At 38.6% G+C, this 20,185-nt stretch overlaps 1 protein-coding gene across 4 annotated transcripts in view; it reads right to left on the bottom strand.

The window, feature by feature from the left end:
* The window catches only part of LOC149557367 (uncharacterized), a 321,202-nt gene that overhangs the window by 26,701 nt on the left and 274,316 nt on the right, over positions 1 to 20,185 (bottom strand). The gene's annotated exons all lie outside the window — the stretch shown is intronic.

Below are 20,185 nucleotides of genomic sequence, written 5' to 3'. Positions count from 1 at the left end.
GAAAACAAATTACAATATTAGAAAGTTGATGTTACAATATAGAAAATAAAATCCCAACACACATATAAGATGTACTTTCAATGTTGGTCCAAAATGCAGTCAACAAATTTGAGATTTATGAGCAAAATCTAACTTATAGCATAAGAATGCATCAAAAATCTCAGTGAGAAGCAAGATATTTTCATTAAGATTCTCTAGGCCTAAATTACATTAAATCAGGATTATCGCTCAACTAAAACAACAAATCAAAGGACAAAGGAAAATGTCCAACAGAAGAAACAGAGGTAGAGCCGAGTATTAACATTCCAAGATGTTTCCATTGATATTATCTAAATTACTCACTTTTAAGAGAAGATTATGCATCCAATTCCAACAAATCTCAGACAAAGCGGAATGTCCAATAGATAACAGAAAAAGAGACAAATATTAGCATTCCAACTAGAAAAAACGCAATGCTTTTAGGTGCTTCTACATGTATGTCTAATGGTTGTCGGTCCATTCAAGCAGAACAAAGAAAAAACAAATTAATCTCAAGAAGCATACTGATCAATTGCAATACATCTTTTATCATTATGATCTTCACAAATCCCAACCAGAATGGTGAGCATAAGTGATAACTGAGAATATATCATTATGTTTGATCCACAAAGAATTTACAATTTGTTTTTAACAGCCAATACAGGTCAAAGACAATATCCATTAACACTGACCATTGCAACATCTGATTGATGGTCATAAAGAAGTTTTAGTATGAATGGCGAATGAGCCATTGCATGCAAGAAGGCATCAATAAGCATCTAGCAAGTGTCGGTTACCAACACTTCAAGGATTAAACATCATCTTAGTAGGTTAAGGCATGAACCAAGATGTTAGAAATGTTTGATTGATATCTCAACAACAGTAATAATCAACAGTTAATATGCATCACTTTTCACCCTATGGATATCTAGATAATCTATTCAATGATTGCCCTTAAGATACACAGTGGTCAGTGGTAATAAGATTAATCTCAATGAGGAGATATGATGATAACCGAATGGTCATTGATGGTATAGTTTGGAAATTAATAATAAGAAATACTAAAGGTTGTGATCCTAATAATAAAGATATGTTGAGGACAATTGAGGACAATAAATCTGATTATGGAAAGGTGCAATTCGGATTAACAAAGGGATATGGGGGAAGAGACAAGACATGTCTAATTCATTGCATCTCTTCATTTGTTAAACACAATACTAGAATGCATTCTCATTGGCCAACAAGGAATCGTTGGAACTTTTATTACTTATTCATCCATAGTTGGATCTGCTCAATAGGGCATCTACCCTTGGCATTTTGGTCACAAGATTAACATTGCAGATAAGAGACAAAGCAGTGATTGCATGTGTTGAAAGTATTATCAGGAAAACCATCAAACTTTGAAGTTCCAAGCATCTAAATCAGAATCTGAAACAGCAACATATCACTCGTAGTGGTATTAGACATTTGCATGATTACATTGTCATATCATACAAAGCAAACACATAGCTATAAGCAATTCTTATCAGTTGCATATTTATATTGTTCACATTCATATTAATATTGTTTATGTTGTGAATGTGCTAGCTGCAATTAATATGCGATTAATGTGCTAGTTCTTTTGTTCCATGGACCAGCACCCTCTTGCTGCTTTTATTATAAAAAACAGACAGATCAACATTGTACTATCACTATAATATATCACATCAATATACTTGATATTGCTATTAATCATATCATACCACATATATACACTATGATTGTATCTGGAATAGCAGTTGATATTTGGAATAATCTATGTTACTTAGTCCAAGTGCAACTATCTGATAGAGTAAGTGTGAGAAATTGGAGTGATTGCCCTGGATTTCCAAGTTAGTCAAAAAGGATACATTGCAAACGTTGTTCAGCTCATAGGTGAACAGGAAAGGAACATATAATCAATGCAAAACAATATTCATTTACCAAATGCTTTCCGTACACAATGATATTTCATACAATGATAATGATGCCAAAATACATAAATGTTCACGACATTTATAATGTCCAAAATAGTGCCAATAAAACGACAGAACCGTGTCCGCACCGATAATTGTCTAACTACCCTTTTTCTGGACAACATCATCCCCCCAAAAAGAAAAGTTGTCTCCTAGCGACTTCAAAAACTAACAAAGTTTAGGAGACAACAACATACAATGTAGGAACAATATAGACTAGGGAAGAGGTGGTGTCTCTGAAGTGCTCTGCTGTTGGCGCAACTCATACACTTGATCAGTGTGGATGTATAAATCCTTCTAAGTCCGGGTGTTAACCTCCACTGCCTCATTCAGAAGAAGTACTGCATCCATGGCATGGGCCTTAGCTGTCTGCAATTTTTGCTCGGTTGCCTGTAGTCTTTGTTCAGCCTTCTCTTTATCTTGCAAAAGTGTTGTGCACTTGGTTGCACATGCTGCCTGCTGGCTAACCAATTCAGCAACTAACTTCTCCCTAGTTTCCCTCTCAACTGTCATAGACCTCTCAGCTGCAATCCTCTTTGATGCCCTATCCACCTCTGTACGCCTATGAGCATAGTAGACGCTTTTATATTACCCCACTATCTCATGTGCCAGCTCCATCGGAGTGTTGCACGGTCCCAACTTAGGCTCTGTAGCCCAATCAACCAACATCTCTGGTGTTTCCACTACTGGCCATCCCCTGGCCTCAAAGAAGGAGCAAAAATGCTCAAGACAAACCCCTCGAATATAAGATTGGATCAAATGTAACTCCCTCCTATAAGTCAAAGCCTAACATGCAACAATGCATCCTTTCTCCATCACAATCTGTAGAGCTTTGAGGTATGCCTTGCATCTATCCTCGTTCGACCCATAATCCTATTTTGCCACATCGTCGATATTCCACTCCCCATCGGTATCCATCTCTGCCTCTCCTGCGGTAGCCACGTCCACATCCGATGCCGCCACCTCCTTTCCAGGAGCATCCTTGAACTATGGTATTCCCACCTCCTGGGGCTCTAATATGGCAGCTGCTCATAGAGATACCTCTCCATGCCTCGGGGACTAAAAGGAAGGACCAACCTTTGCAAAAATGAGTTGGAACTATTGTCATAGGAATGCACTGGCTCTGTCCATCACCTCAATCTTCTTGGGCTGTGCTACTTGTGTCAGCTCAATGCTTTCAACTAGCTATACTGGCTAGGCTGGCTGGACCTCGGCCAACAAGGAGGAAGATATGGTGACCACGAAGTTAGAGCCAATCATTTCTAATCGAGCCTGAGGTTCGGGCTCTTCCACTTACATCTCTACCGTCTTTGCGACTAGCGCTGCTAGTGCAACTAAATTTGGTGAAATACTCTGTGGAGTCATAACAACTCTCGTGGCCGTCAGTGGAGTCATGATAATCGGCGCATGTCTCTGGCCAAATGGAAGGATGAGCGAGGTGGGTGGTGTCAAGTGTGCCGAAGTTGGCAACTGGGGCGGGGTGAAGAATGTGGACCCGTCAACCGCCACGTCATTGCCAACTTTTTCCGAGGTACTCTCTTCCTCAGAATCGGCCCCACTGCTCTATGGTTTCCTCCCTTTCCTTGCCCATGTCCCCATATGCCTCCAATCCCTGCAATACTTTCTTTTGACCGACCGCAGTTCCACCCGTGTCTAAATGTCTCCAGTAGAATACTGGGGGTTCTCCTAGCGCCAACGTCCCCCTCAGTGAAACTTCAAAATCCTCAATTGAACTTGATGAAGGGTTGCCTCCAAAAAAAAGTTGATGGCATGATGCGGCATGGAAAATGTCCAATGCTAGAGTGTCATAAACTCCTCCATCCTGTCGGTGAGGACCATGGCCCAATCATACAAAGTTCCATTCATGATGTTGTTCATGAAAGTAATCTGCAGCAAGGCTATATCTGAGGCTAGACTTGACCCCGTCAACCTAAATTTATTTACATCCATAATAGATCTCCTGTGCCCCCTCCCGAATAAAGTATCTCCGTAGTCCTCGACTCTTGGCACCCTTCACCACAGACTCCATTTCCTTTGGTGTGACATCACGGCCCACCAATTTCACCCAATCCTCTTTACATTTTTGTGATAATTTGTGATTCTTGGTCTCCACTTTTCGACCTCCTTGGCCAGGAATGCCAAAAACCCTACTGAAATCTCACGGTTTGAAAGAGACTGTCATGCGGTGCTTCTTGTAAACAAATGTACTTGTTTTGTTGTTCTTGTTGTACATTTCTATCATAGTTCTTAAGATCAATTCAAACAATTGAATGAAAAATGCTGGAAATTGTATTGCCCAATGTACTTGCACTCATACCAAAATTTGTTTGATTACTTCTGTATCCGTAGTCTCTTGCCACCATATTCAGCACTCATTGCCATTCAACCCTTCAAATTGAACTGTGAGGTGTGATAGGTCGGCCTTCACTTTCAGCTTCTTACTATTGGATGTTGTCAACCTTGCAACTCGGACTCTGGAAGCCAACACTCTCACATTCTTTCCATATTTGCTTTCAACTGATTTTTCAACTGCTTACTTTTCCTTGCAAACTCCATAATAACGGTCTCTTGTTTTGTCTTTTAATGTAACCAATGAAATGGTTAGGGTTTCTCTCCCTCTTTTTGTTTTCTGCGGCAATGATTCTCCAGCGGCAATGGTTCCCACTTTGAATACCTTTTCTGTCCTCTACTTCCCTGCAGATATTCTTTTCTTCCCATGGATGCTATGCTTGCAATATGGTTACTTTCCCCAGAATGTAGCTTCGTCCTTTTCTCCTTCCACATTTATTCTTCTTATGACTTCCTCCTACAGATGCTCTTCCTGTATACCAACACCAATACTGCTACCATAGACTGCCTCTCTTTCCTTGACGTAAACCACTACTTTACTTGTTTTTACAGATTAACCTTGGCAGTTGTCATGCATTCCCTTGTGTCACTGCAACCCTCCCGCAACATGTATTTAAGTCCACCCCACGACTTCCTTTTTTTTCACCCTCCTCCACAACTTATTTTTTCCACCTTCCCCAACGGAAACATTTCCCTGCAGCACACTTGACTGTTTGTAGAAACATGCACTTGCGAAACACTTTGTGTCCGCGAGACACTTGGTGTCCACGGCTACATGCATCCATGAGACACTTGGTGTCCGCAGAACACTTAATGTGCTGCTTTTTTTAATTTAAAAAAAAAAATTAATTAATTTTTTTTTAAAATCAGCTAAGTCTAATTTGCAATGATTTCTTACTTCGCCTCCTTGTTGTTCCTAATAAATTTTTAACTTCAAACCATTGATGGCATCTGGAATTTCACGCCCATCCAAGGTCCATAGTTTTATGCAGCCATTGTTGCCGACTTCTCTCACTTTATATGGTCCAAGCCATTTAACCTTGAATTTCCCTGGTTTTATCTCATTGCAGTCGTTGTACCGAAGCACGAGTCGGCTTGGATAGAACCTCGTTCTTTTTAAGTGTTTGTCGTGCCATGATTTTCAATGGGTTTGTGACACCTCTATTGCCCATTGCGCTATTAATCTACGTTCATCCAATTTGTTCAATTGATATAGGCATTCTTGTAAACTCTCCATATCCCCAAGTCTATTGTCAATTGCAATTCGCAGACTTGGGACCGTAAATTCGGTTGGTACCACAGCTTCTTGGCCGAACATCAACTGGAATGGTGTTTGTCTCGTTGTGACTTTGAATGTGGTACGGTAGGCCCATAGCACCAAAGGAAACTTTTCCTCCCAGTCTTCTTGTTCGATGCCACATGATTTGTATATGATGGTCACCAGAATTTTATTTGTCGCCTCCGCCTGCCCATTGGCTCGTGGGTAGTAGGGACTTGACAACGAATGAAAAATCTTGAATTCTGTTGTCAATAATCTAACCACATGGTTGACAAAGTGACCCCCTTTGTCACTTGTGAACTGAATAAGTATTCCATACTGTGTGATGATTTGTTCATACATGAATTTAGCCATATTGATTGTAGAATTATCTGGTAGTGCCCGTGCCTCTACCCACTTTGTTAAATACTCTAATGCTACCACTATGTATCGGCAGTGCCTAGCCCTACTTGCCTTCAGTGGACCGACGAAGTCTAGTCCCCAATGTTCAAACAACTCTTGGGCGTGGGACGGGTTTAATGGCATGAAGTCCCTCTTGAGTGGTTTGTCAGCTCTCTGGCATGTATCACAACCAAACACCCATTCCTATGAATCGTTGTAAAGTGTGGGCCACCATAACCCGGCAAGCAAAATCTTTCGTGCTGTTGTGTTGGGTCCCATGTGACCACCTATCGAACCTTCATGTGCTTTCCATACAACACTTTGCACTTCTTCCTCCATTACACATTGCCGTAGTACTTAATCAGGATCCATATTATCTATGCTAACTAGAAACGCATTTCCTGCCCTAAGCCTTGAGTTTCGGAAACCGTCCCAGTTTCAGGGACTTGGGGATGGCCGGAAATGTTTCCAAGCCGTCCCCACCCAAGCAAAAAAATCAGAAACCCGTCCCCGAAAATTCGGAAACGGTCAACGCGTTTCCAAATGGTGTTAACCATCCCTGGGACTCCATAGCTATTTCCTATCCGTCCTGAGGACTACTTGAAGTTTGCAAATTTAAAATAAAATTCGACTTTAAAAAACATTACTAGTGATATGCAATTTTTTATTGTTTTCCCCTAGGGTGTGATAGAACTCATTGTTTTTAGAAGCTTCATTCTTATAAATTTTCATATCTTTTCATTTTAATGATGTATACCAATGACAGGTGTCCTCATGTTCCCACACAATCTCTGCTGGTGATGAACAATTTCTTAGCTCTAGAGATATAAAAGGATTTGATACTGAACAATAGAGAGTTGACGCTAAGAAAATGATGGTCTAGCTAAACAAACAAGCTATTTTATGCTCAGATTTAAAAATCATCTACAGAACATACTCCTATTCAATTTGTTAAGGCTGCATCCTCGTTTAAAGATGAAGAAGAAAGAATAAAACTTGTTAATGGTCTAAAAGAGTAGAGGGAAAATATCCAGAAGCCCTTTGATAACATTTTGAGGAAGGCTTTTTCATGTGATTGTAGTACATTCTTAATTATGCGGTTCACATACCTCTGTGTTCAGATATTCATGGAGGATCATTCATTCAAGTTGCGTATATTTCCAATTATTTGGACACATTTTCCATAAGTACGACATCTCATAGAGGAGAATAAATAAACCAGTTTTGATTACACATTAGAATATACAGAGCATAGTGCCAGACTCAGTATGCTTTATATGTGCAAAGAATTGCCCAGAATGGAAGTTATGCATACCAGCGTATGGTGGTGTATATGCTGAGACGAAGTGGGTCACAGATGTTGTACTCAACAAAATAGAAAATGTACAAAATATGGTGTTATTGAAACAGTTTTTAAGATAATATGTGTGAGCAGCATGTATAACATTGACAGGAAGCAAATGTAGCATCAGTTTGGAATATATTGATTTTGGACACTAGAGACCAAAGAGAAGGATGCTATCTATGCGGATAAGGGGCATGAAAAAACGAACAGAGAGAAGTCTCATTCCTTCATACTGTACAATAATTTGGGACGGTTCATATGTTTGAAGTAATCGATTATTAGGAAAATAAAATAATTAGGCCATTCAAGCAAGGAAGTTTGTTTCATTGAGGCATGTTACTCATCACTAATGTTATGATTTTGTTTTACGCAAGTCCTGGAGCCATTTTTGCAACCAGAAAGTCTATGATATAACACAAGGAAGATATAATGGAACTGCACCATGATTTTTGCGGAAGGATTTCGGAGATCGAGGTAGGAAGACGCACCAGAAATACATCCAGTGAAATGATTGAAGTTACGGCAATTCAAAAAATATATTTGCTGAAGTTGTGCCATCCACGTTTTTCTCCCATTCGCGAGTTGAAAATATATACCTTTGGAAGGATATTCACACGGGTCCGTTAAAAGCAAAACCGGCAGATAATGATGAATAAGCGATGGAAAAGATAGTATATCAGATCCAATGGGAGAGGCACTTAGAACATCTGAAAACGGCGTCAACCATTCGCATGAATGTATATTTATCTAGGAGAGATGATGTTATCTGCCGACATAGAGTTTGAGGTGCACATATCATATAAAGCATATTATTGCTACGACTTTAGCCTTCTGAATTTTCAAGCACACAAAGAAATAACGTGGCCCGAGCATATTTGCATGAATGAAAAGGATTACCAAGATGCCGATAGTTATATAAATGAGCCGTGTTAATCTTTGTTAAATTCCTGAAATCTTTGGTTAGTTACTTGTTATGAAAGGATGCATTATTTTGGAAAAGGCATAGTGCCTCTTCAGGTTTTTATAAATAGGAGATGTGAAAATTGAAAGGGGAGAGAAGATAGATTCATATTTCTTTTAATTTTAGTCCAGAACTGTTTTATATTATAGTTTCTCATCGGCAGAAGAGTGACCCGTTGAGCTAAGCTTATGGATGGTGGATTTTTGGGTTAATTTCATTCGATCTAGATAAATTTGTTGTGGATAAATCATCCTTAAGGAGTATCTTTACTTATAAATTTTCCGGCGTAATCTATAAGTGCATTTATTTTTATTTACATTAGAGTTTAATTCGTTATTAAATTGTGTCCTTTATAAATGTCTTTTATTTAGTTTTTATAAATATTTTAATATTCAGGATAAGTGGACGGGATCATTATCGCATTTTAAATTCGATAAGCATAAATATTCTGAAATATTATATTTGTTTCCATATTTATGTCTAATTTGTCTCTGTAAGAGTTAAAGTGCATTTTAGACTTATTTAAAATTGCATTTAAATAATTGATCCTTCACGTCTGAATATTAAAATTATTTATAATTTGGATATATTAGATTTTATAAAGTTGTACGTTTCAGTTAATAATATTGACTCTATTGCCCATCTAATTAGGCACTGATCTTTTGCTCCTAATTCATAATCCATATGCTGGCAATTGCTTGAATTCTTGCCTTTGAGAAATTAATATATTCATATATTGCATTTAAAACGTTATCTCCATCATTTTCTTTTGTTCTCAGTTCATAAATCTCAAGTTTAAAGTTTTTTTTTATATTTCTTGCCATTTGGAAAATATTTATTGTGTTTGTGCTTTGATTGATCTGTTTTAAGTGTCTTGGATCTAAGTGTTTCATCCAAGATTAGGTGCACCCGCCTCGGTCTTGCAGAGCTGGAAGCGCAGGGGATTTAGATCGCATCAATCAATCCCGTCGAGTTGGCCTTGACCAGTTGGATATCCCAGCATCGAGCAGGCAAGGCTCATAGGATTCCAACCTGCGGTTTTAGGAACCAACAAATTGGCGACTTTGCTGCGAATGTCGCAAGTAAGGTTTACTTACTCCAGGACCAGTTTAGAGTTTCATTTAGGCAAAAGCCTAGAGGTGAGATTTCTGATTTCGTCTTCTTTCACTTAGATATAGATACATTAATAAGTTTCCTTTTGTTTCCATTTGTTGTTTATAATTTTCAGACTCCAACATTCAGACTTTTAATCATCATTGTGATGAAATCTAAAAATCTTTTCTAAAATTTCAAAGCTGTGCTCAAAAGTCTTTAAGTTTTGGCTAAAATTTTTATTTTATAAATCAGCAACTAAAAGGAGATCTCTTTCCTTACTTTCAGAAAATTGTTTTTCAAGTTATTGGCATAAAGCTCTGCTGGATATAGAACCCAAATTTTCATTTCTTTGTGTTTAAAAGAAATTGGCAACTCTATTGTTTAATTTTGCAAGTGTATGTGGGGTAGAAGATCTGTAAAACCCCAGCCTAAAAGACTTGTGCAACTCACTTTTGAAAAGAAGCCAAAGAATAAGAAAGGCAAAGATATTTTATACAGGACATAGAAATTTTCAGGAAAGAGCTAATAAACAACCTGAAGTTTGTGAATCAAGTCATAATAGCCCAGAAAATGAAGAAGAAAACCCGTTCTTTCATATTCCTAGAATTGATGAAGAGCCTCAATGTGAAGTAACTCGTATAGAAGACGATGATGAACAAGAACAAATAATGCAGTGGGGCATGATAATAAGGAAAATGGCTGAAACTACCAATGGAAATAGCGCAATATTGGCAAAAGTGTTAAAAATGCAGCCGGATGATATCCTAGCAAAAATAGGAATGTCTAAAGACCTTATTACTGTTGGCATTATGATACATTTTTGTCATTAGTTACAACACTTATTGGATTCTGAATGCTTACCGAGCTCTCACCGGACATTCCTTTGTAAGCCAAGCTTTACCTAGTTCTCAGTGTTTACCGAGTGATCGAGGTGAACAAAGCAGCCAGTGTTTACCGAGTGTTCGAGGTAAAGAAAGGAATCAGTTTTGACCGAGTGAAGATGTACTTAGTATTGACCGAGAACTTCGTGATAACCGAGCTCCTGAGGTTATCAAGGAAATTAATTTTACCGAGCTCAGACGGTTATCAAGGAAACTAACTATCACCGAGTCACAAAGTTCTATCGAGTGTTTCCTTTGATCACCAAGCTACAGTTCAGATAGAAGTGTTCACCGAGTGACATCTCTTCTACCGAGTCTCCAGTGGTTACCGAGTTCAGAACTACTCGAAGTGTTTAGTATGGACCGTGCCTTCACTTCTACCGAGTGCATGACGATGCCGAATAACGCAGTGGACGCCGAGTATCAGAAGGACACCGAGTCAGTTCAGTGAACCCGAGTTTTTACCTTGGGCCGACTTTGTATAGAGATTTGCACTTGTTGTTTTGGCCGACCTTGCATGTATTGTTTATTTGGATGGTATATATATGCAATGTATTGTATCATTCAAATGTAATGGTAATGAATGAAAATGTGAAAGTGTGAAAGAAATACATGTGTGCGAAAGTATGTGTGCTGAGTTGTGAAGGTATTCAGCAAGGTCAAGTTTTGGAGCAGAAAAGTTTTATCTATCACATCAAGGTGAATCAGAGCATAGCGGATCTTATCAGCAATCAGTTGTAATCAGATCCACTGTTTCATTCTAACAGGTGAATCAGTTTTTGTAAATCCTTTAACAAGGTAGACTTAACAGTCTTTTGTAAATCTCCTAACAGAGTGCATACTTTATTGTATGTTTGTAAATCCTCTAACAAGGTGGATCTAGCAATCCTTTGTGCTCCTAACAGGGCAGATCACCAGAAGTGGTCATTGTAAGCCTTAACCGGCCAACTTCATACTGCAGTAACGAAGCTTTGTGGGTTTCATCCCCACCCCAGTTTTACTTTCTATTTGGAAGGTTTCTGGGTCACCAAATCTGTGTGTTCAAGTGTTGCAAATGATTTTGTTTCATGCTTACAGTAGGTTACTTGGATGAATGGTGAATATATCAGTATGCAGTTTTATTGTTGGAAATATTCAAGATATAAAAGTTACTGATTCACCCCTCCCCTCTCAGTAACTTGTCATATCTTGAATATTTCCAACAATTGGTATAAGAGCAATAAGGTTCTCAAGATAAAAAGTTTCACAGCTTGAGCAAAGATCAAGGACAATGGAGATATTCAGACTTGACAAATCTATTGAGAATGAAAAGCTAGATCTGAAAATGGCCATGGCTCAACTCAATGAAGCAAAAGAGTATCTTTCACAATCCTTGAAAAGAAGAAAAGAACTTGCAAGGCAAATGAATGACCATCAGTATGTTGAAGAAAAGATTGAAGATCTCTCACCATCAAGTAGTTCAGATGAAGCTGACAAAGCAATCAAAGAACTTTTAGAAAAGAATGGATCTCTGCAGGAAGAAGTAAGAAAGCTCAAAAGGGAACAAGAAATCCAGTCCATCAGGCTATATGAAATCTTGGAGCAAAGGAACAAGGCAGCTGAAGACTTAGAGGTAAAGGAATAATCAATCCTCTCAGCTTGAAAATCTTGTAACTCAATTATCTAATGCAAATGAAGAAATTATGAATCTAAGATCTGAGAATGAGAATTTGAGAAATGACTTAATTACTGAAAGGCAAATCAATGCAAGCTTAAAAAGTGATCTAATCTCTGAAAAACAAGTCAATGAGAGAATGGTAAAATCTCAAAAGGACATGGATCAATTGAATCTGCAAAATGAAGAAAACTTTCATAAACAAAATGGTAAAGCAGGACTTGGATACAAGGAAGAAGGTGAATCCTCCAAACAGGGTACTCAAAAGAATCAAAGACCTACTTGCAGCCACTGTGGTAAGTTAGGTCATACATCTAACAGATGTTGGAGCAATGGAAAAGGCAAATTTAATGGAAAGTGCTACAATTGCAATCAGCATGGACACAAAGCCAATGAATGCAAAGAGAAACCGAAATTTGAAGGTAAATGTCACAAATGCCAAAAGCAAGGTCATAAGGCATCACAATGCAAATCCAAATCATTTAATCCAGCTGAACAACTTGTCAAAGCAATATTTGGTTGGGACTACAACACTTGGTGCAGATGTCATTATTGTGGAGAATATGGTCATACTGGCATAAACTGTGCAAGGCATCACCTAAGAAAAAGGGATACCACTGTAAGATGTTATACATGTACAGAACTTGGTCATATATCTAAAAACTGCATGAACATAAAGAAAGTCGAGGATGAGAAGAAAATCAAAGTAGACAATATTCGGAAGCAAATGAAGCAGCAATGGATTCCTACGTCTACCGAGCCAGATAATTCAAGTGATGGAATGGTCACTCAAGAAGTGAGTGACTCTACCATTTCCAATTAAGACTCATCAGGATAAGACCAGGACTGTATCTACAAAGCAATATCCTAAGCAGTCCTAGAATGAAAATATGATCAAATCAGTATTTCAGATACATCAGAATCATGGTCGGTACATGACCTTACCGAGCTCAGTCGGGTGCAATAAGGCTTCTTTCACCAAGTTGCACTTACCGAGCATGGTTGGTTCTTCTCTTACCGAGTTAAGGTCGGTTTAACCTATTTTCTTTTGGTCACCGAGTTGCGAAGTTTAAGCCGAGCTAGTGGATGACAGTCTGTCGATCGCAGCTACCTCCGTACTGAACATTAATGGCGAATTTTTCATCAAAAGGGCAGATTTCGACCTCATTTTTCACCGCGAATTCGAGATTTACACAAAAAAAAAGGCTTTCAAGCGAGTTCAAGCGATTTGAAGAGATTTTCCAGCGAAGTATTCTTACGAAACCTTTTCACTCACCGAGCAACAATGGCATCCGCAAGCACCAGCAGCAGCAAGGCGAAGAAGGGTTCTGAAATGCTTGTGAAGGGAACGGAATGGAAGGCACCTACGTTCAAGCTCGTTCCTGCCATCGCTGAATCGCTCGATCCCAATGGAGCTCAATCACAGATTCCACCCAAGGTACTCCTCGTGAACGACATTTTAAGTGTGCTATTCAAGAAATAGGGACATTGGACATGGATAATGCCCTAGCGGAGTTATGTGTAAATGGTTCTCTCAAAATCGAGCACAAGCATTTGGAAACTAAAGGTTTGACTCACATCGCGCATATGCTTAGAAACTTCCAAACCAAATGGATTAGGTATATCTTGAGTTGAGTGCATAATGGTCAGTTGTGGTTGGAACAACCCGTTTTGATAACCAAGAAGATGATTCACAAAATCACGGGTCTCCCGATGCTCAACAAAGCCAAAACCACCAAAACCCTAGGACGGGATGAGTTACAGAGGCAAACCCTAGCCGAGTGGGACAGTAGAGGTTTGAAGGTTAACACTGTAACAGATCCGGAACTAAGATTTGGCATACATATTATTGCATATAAGTTATATAGTTCCAGCAGGTTAAATAGTGTACCGTGTGAAGCTGTGGATTTGGCCCTGAAAATTGTAAAGAAGAATCTTGAGTTTGATCTGTCAAAAGTAACGTTGAAGCAGTTAAACAAGAACATGGACAGTATAAGGACATCGAAGAATAACCCCTGTAAATTTGGATCTCTGTTAATATGTTTACTATTTTATGTACAAAAATTATTTCCATCAAAGGGAACCGTAGAATGGAGAAAAGATGTCCCAATTTTGTATTAGATTAAAGAGTTTATAGCAGAGATGGGAGAAAATTTTGATAGTATCATGGATAACTATTTTGAAGACTTTAAGGAGAGGATGAATAACCGATTCAGAATTCCTCCTAGGCTTGTTGAAGAATATAAAGATGACGTATGTTTTATGGTTGACTGTGACAAGGTGTACATACAGGCAGTTAGACCTCGAGTTGCATGGGTGAAACCTCTTCCATATGAGGTAAATATTGATGAAACAAGGGATATCATTGAAGCACTGGTAAATGAGCCAGTAGACCCAAGGCAACGGATTTTTGGTACTTATGATGAAGCAAAGGCCAGAATTGAACTGGAAATCAAAATTCCACAGGCCATCAGCAAAGGTAAGAGGAAAGTGGCCAAACTGAAAACTGCAATGGGTCCTCTTATGCTCACCGAGGGAAAACGTGAAGATAAAGAAAGTGAAGAAGAAGAAGAAGGAGAAGAAGAATCAGAAGAAGAGCAACCGGCAAAGAAGAAAGGCAAGGTAATCATTACCAAGCCCAAGAAGCAGCCTACTGTAGTATTTACTCGGAGGACAAGAAAAGGTATTCAGGAACCTGTATTGATCAAGCCTGCACCTACATTCGAGCAAAGGCTCAAATCATTGGAAGAAGGAGCTGGCATCACAAATTTCAAGGCATTGAAATTTGAGACAAGGACTGATGCAGAGAAAATGTAGATTGAGGAACTGGTACTTAACAAAATGGGAAAATGGAAATACTCCCCGGACCAGATTGCTCCTCATATCTCTAAAGAACTACTGGAGAGAGTACAGTCAAGATGGGAGTTAGCCACCAAGACGGTAAAAGATATATATGAGCAATCCTTGAAAAATCTTCGGCCTAGTCTCACTGGAGCAGAGGTAAAATCTGAATTGAAAACCTATGAAGGTAAAATGATGATCAGATTCCACACTTGTTTGATTTTGATCAAAGATATAGAGCATGTTGTAAATGATGCTACAAACATGTGGAAAAACATCTATCATCTACATAAGCCTAGTGTAGACCCAGTAGAAATAAAGGATGATGACAGCAGCAGCAGCAGTGATGAATCAGATAGCGCTCCATCCATCACAGTTCCACCAGGAGAGTTGCATGCAATGATGGAAGAGAAAGAGGAAGAAGCTGAAGAGGAAGATAAGGAGGATGATCCGGTAAAAATTGCAGCAGCAGTTATTGCATCCCTTCCTCACTCCCCAGCTAAACCTGTGACATCATCAAGGTTGGAGTCAGCTTCAGCAGGTTCATCTACACCAGATTTACCATCTACACCTGCCATATCTCAGCTCCAGGTATCATCAGTGGAAGTGACTACCACTTCGTCTACCGAGCTGGACCCCTCTTCATCTACCGAGTTGGCCTCCTCGACTCCATCATCATCAGTTGGTATTGCTGTGAGTTCTCCAATTTTGACTACTCCAATTTGTTCTACAATTTTGTCGCCATCTACTTCAGGCACAGTGAGCTTAGATACTATATTACCGAGTGTATCACCATTTTTGGCCAGTACTCAAATTTTTGACCCTGTACATACTCCTATTGGCACTCAACCCTCAAGCATCCTAGTTTTTACTACTAGTCCTTCTATCTCTACTGTTGTGTCTATTCCAAAGGTCAAACCAGTCATCTCAGAAGTCAAACAAAAGCAACCATTAAGACTTATGATCACTGGAAAGGAAATTCCTGAAGACATTGACTTGGACACAGAGATAGTAATTCCAAAGATTGACTTTGATAATGCTACCATTGAAGAAATGAGGTATGCTAGTCAACTTATTGAGAAAAAGGCTACTCAGATGCAGTTAAGATCGGAAAGGGATAAGGAATACAGGATAATTGAGGATGCCCGGAACATAATTACTGAGGCTATAGGTGTTGATGTTGATACTTCTCAACACATTTTGATTCAATTGGAAGAGGCAGTTAATAAATTCAATGAAGATGCCTCCGGACAAGAAAAGCTGATTGAGCGTGCAGCAAAGAAATTTGATAATAAGGTGTTGGGGCACATTGCCCAGAACATTGCAATAAATCAGGTTGCATTAACCTCAGTTTTGGCAGATATGGAAAATTCTTTTAATAATGTAACATCTCTTTTTGCTAAGCTTTGTGATGTTACCGAGTACACTAAGGGAATAAGAGAGAAACTAAATAAAATTGATGAGGATCTGAAGGTGAGCGCACAAAACTTGAAGCTTGACCCCAGTTCAAGCTCATCTCATCACCTCAAGATCAAATTTTTGTCAGAGAAGCAGGCAGAGCTGTTGAGAGAAGAGGCAAGGATCCGATCTACATTGATAGATATCCAAAACATGATCCTTCCCATCATGGATTCAATGCAGAAGAACATTGCACATTCAAAGACATTAATCCATGATAATAACTTCTCCATTGCAGACCATGTGATTGAACTTTCGGCTGAAGTTCAAGTAGCTCTTTCCACCTGCAAAATTTTGCAAGAGAATTGGGATAAGACTCTCCAGCTTATTCTTCAGGTACATTCAGAGTTCATCTCTCATTTTGGTGTTTCTATATAAGTATATATATTCTTTTATTCTTTGGCATTATTGTCAAAAAGGGGGAGATTATTGTTGGATATGTATACTATGGGTGAATAAGTGTTTTCGGAAAAATTGTACAAAGGAAGAGATATACAGCTCATGTAAATACTGTATGTACATTCTATGGGGGAGTTGTATATAACGAAGCTATGTATATTCAGAATCAGTCATCAGCATGTCAGATAAATTTTGTCTCATAAGTGTTTTTGTCACTAATGCCAAAGGGGGAGATTGTTGGCATTATGATACATTTTTGTCATTAGTTACAACACTTATTGGATTCTGAATACTTACCGAGCTCTCACCGGACATTCCTTTGTAAGCCAAGCTTTACCTAGTTCTCAGTGTTTACCGAGTGATCGAGGTGAACAAAGCAACCAGTGTTTACCGAGTGTTCGAGGTAAAGAAAGGAATCAGTTTTAACCGAGTGAAGATGTACTTAGTATTGACCGAGAACTTCGTGATAACCGAGCTCCTGAGGTTATCAAGGAAATTAATTTTACCGAGCTCAGACGGTTATCAAGGAAACTAACTATCACCGAGTCACAAGGTTCTATCGAGTGTTTCCTTTGATCACCGAGCTACAGTTCAGATAGAAGTGTTCACCGAGTGACATCTCTTCTACCGAGTCTCCAGTGGTTACCGAGTTCAGAACTACTCGAAGTGTTTAGTATGGACCGTGCCTTCACTTCTACCGAGTGCATGATGATGCCGAATAACGCAGTGGACGCCGAGTATTAGAAGGACACCGAGTCAGTTCAGTGAACCCGAGTTTTTACCTTGGGTCGACTTTGTATAGAGATTTGCACTTGTTGTTTTGGCCGACCTTGCATGTATTGTTTATTTGGATGGTATATATATGCAATGTATTGTATCATTCAAATGAAATGGTAATGAATGAAAATGTGAAAGTGTGAAAGAAATACATGTGTGCGAAAGTATGTGTGCTGAGTTGTGAAGGGATTCAGCAAGGTCAAGTTTTGGAGCAGAAAAGTTTTATCTATCACATCAAGGTGAATCAGAGCATAGCGGATCTTATCAGCAATCAGTTGTAATCAGATCCACTGTTTCATTCTAACAGGTGAATCAGTTTTTGTAAATCCTTTAACAAGGTAGACTTAACAGTCTTTTGTAAATCTCCTAACAGAGTGCATACTTTATTGTATGTTTGTAAATCCTCTAACAAGGTGGATCTAGCAATCCTTTGTGCTCCTAACAGGGCAGATCACCAGAAGTGGTCATTGTAAGCCTTAACCGGCCAACTTCATACTGCAGTAACGAAGCTGTGGGTTTCATCCCCACCCCAGTTTTACTTTCTATTTGGAAGGTTTCTGGGTCACCAAATCTGTGTGTTCAAGTGTTGCAAATGATTTTGTTTCATGCTTACAGTAGGTTACTTGGATGAATGGTGAATATATCAGTATGCAGTTTTATTGTTTGAAATTATAAATGTTACTGATTCACCCCTCCCCTCTCAGTAACTTGTCATATCTTGAATATTTCCAACAATTACTTCCCCACCTAAAGCTCCTAATGAACAAAGAATAGATAGGTGGAGGGAAGAAAAATCAGATCAAAATACTCCGCCTAGGTATAATCCGCCTCACAGAAAAAATTTGGAGACACAATATGCTACTAATCATGATAATCCGCTATTTGAGAATAGAAGAGAGAGAAATCAAGATAACAATTTGAATAGATATAATAATCAGCGAACATGGAACAATGGACAAAATAATAGCAGAATTCAGCAAAATATTGAGAATATTAGACAGCCTTATGGTGCAAATCAAAATAACAATAATCAAAACCGTCAGGGATATGTGGCTCAAAATCAAGGCAATAGAAACCAAGTGATGCAGCAACCTATGGCAATCGAACACTATAGGCAGCTTGATTTCATTGGGATTCAAGGATATCCAAATCCTATTTCAAATGATTTGAGGAATGCCATCCCAAAATTCTTAGGAAATGGAATAGAATCAGCTGAAAGACATGTTATCAACCTAAAAAATGTGATTGAAGATTTTGAAGAAGAACATGAAGATGTGTTCATGAAATTGTTTGTTCAATCATTAACTGATGACGCTACGGAATGGTATAGAAGTTTGCTAGAAAGATCAATTTCTAGTTGGTGTAATTTCGCAGATCAATTTATTGAGCAATTTGGGGATCACACTGATACATCTTTCGCATCACATGAATTGACTAGCATTAAGAAGAACTCAAATGAATCAGTATCAGAGTTTAACAAAAGATTTAATAAAGTCCTCAACAGAATTCCAAGAGAAACTAGGCCCGTAGATTCATTCTTGATTGATTTTTATTTAAGTGCCTTTGATAGCAAAACCCACTATTAAATAAGATCTCATAGACCTTCCTCGCTACCCCAAGCTTTCAAAGTTGCCATGACCATTGAAAATGATAGGAAAGCGGCAGGAATAGTTGATAAGAGGGATGATTCAAAATTGTATAATCCAAAAAATCCTAAGAAGGATGCGCTCAAAGAAATAATGGATATGTTGAAAGAGATAAAAGTCAAACAAGGTAGAAATGAGAGGCCACCCTTTAATAGAAGTGACAGAGTTAGATTACATGATATGCCTTATAACACAAACTGGAAGGATGGAAAACCGGAGAGACCAACTCATGCTAAAGATACACCTGATCCTTTGAAGAAAGTGAATATTGTTGATGATGGCCCATCGTGTGATGCGTGTAGGCTGCCCCACGATCCTAATCATTGTATTGTCGCACAAGGTATTTTTGAAAAAGGAAATCAGGAAAGTGAAGAACAACCCGTAGTCAACGCAATATCGTCTGAACCAATATGGGGAGAAGATGAAGATGATTCTGGGGATGAAGATCAGAATGCTGATTATTATTACAGAGGCTCTAACCAGCAGCGATGTACTCAACAAATCTTTTCAGATGAAGAAGATAATCCTACTCTTCGTAGATTAACACCAGAAGAAAGAAGAGCTTATACTATTGCAGCAGTTGAGCACGCTAAACATACATACCAAAGAAGGAACAAAGATAATAATACTGACCTAGGAACTCCTGCTGGTATATTTGTAAGGAATCAGCAGCATATTGAAGCATCTAAGAAGCCTGAAAGTCAAGCTCAAACCAAACAGAAGGAAGGTAACCAAACTTATAGAATGACCAAGCAACCAATTGTGCAAACTCATGGTAAGAAAATATCTGATTGTCATAGTTTTATGAGTCATGCTTTATCTCAATTAAAGATTACTGTGCCACTAATGGATATGATGAAATTTGCTGATTACAGGCATGAAACGGTGAAGATATTGTCTAATGTGCAAGATATTAACAATAAGGATGATGATAAAAGTAATGAAGAAACGCCCATTGTATATCTAGGAACAACATTAAATAAAAGGGCAAGTCAAGTAGACCCGTTCTATTTAACATTGTTGATAAATAATAAATTGGTAAAAAATTGTATGATTGATTCTGGCGCAGCAGTCAATATTATGTCTGCTGATGTAATGAAGGAAATA

The sequence above is a fragment of the Cupressus sempervirens genome, chromosome 5, assembly GCF_028749045.1.
Source record: "Cupressus sempervirens isolate cs-2001-9-10 chromosome 5, ASM2874904v1, whole genome shotgun sequence".
In the NCBI taxonomy this organism is placed as follows: Eukaryota; Viridiplantae; Streptophyta; class Pinopsida; order Cupressales; family Cupressaceae; genus Cupressus; species Cupressus sempervirens.
The sequence above is the reverse complement of the archived record's forward strand: the minus strand, read 5'-3'. Positions and strand labels throughout refer to the sequence as shown.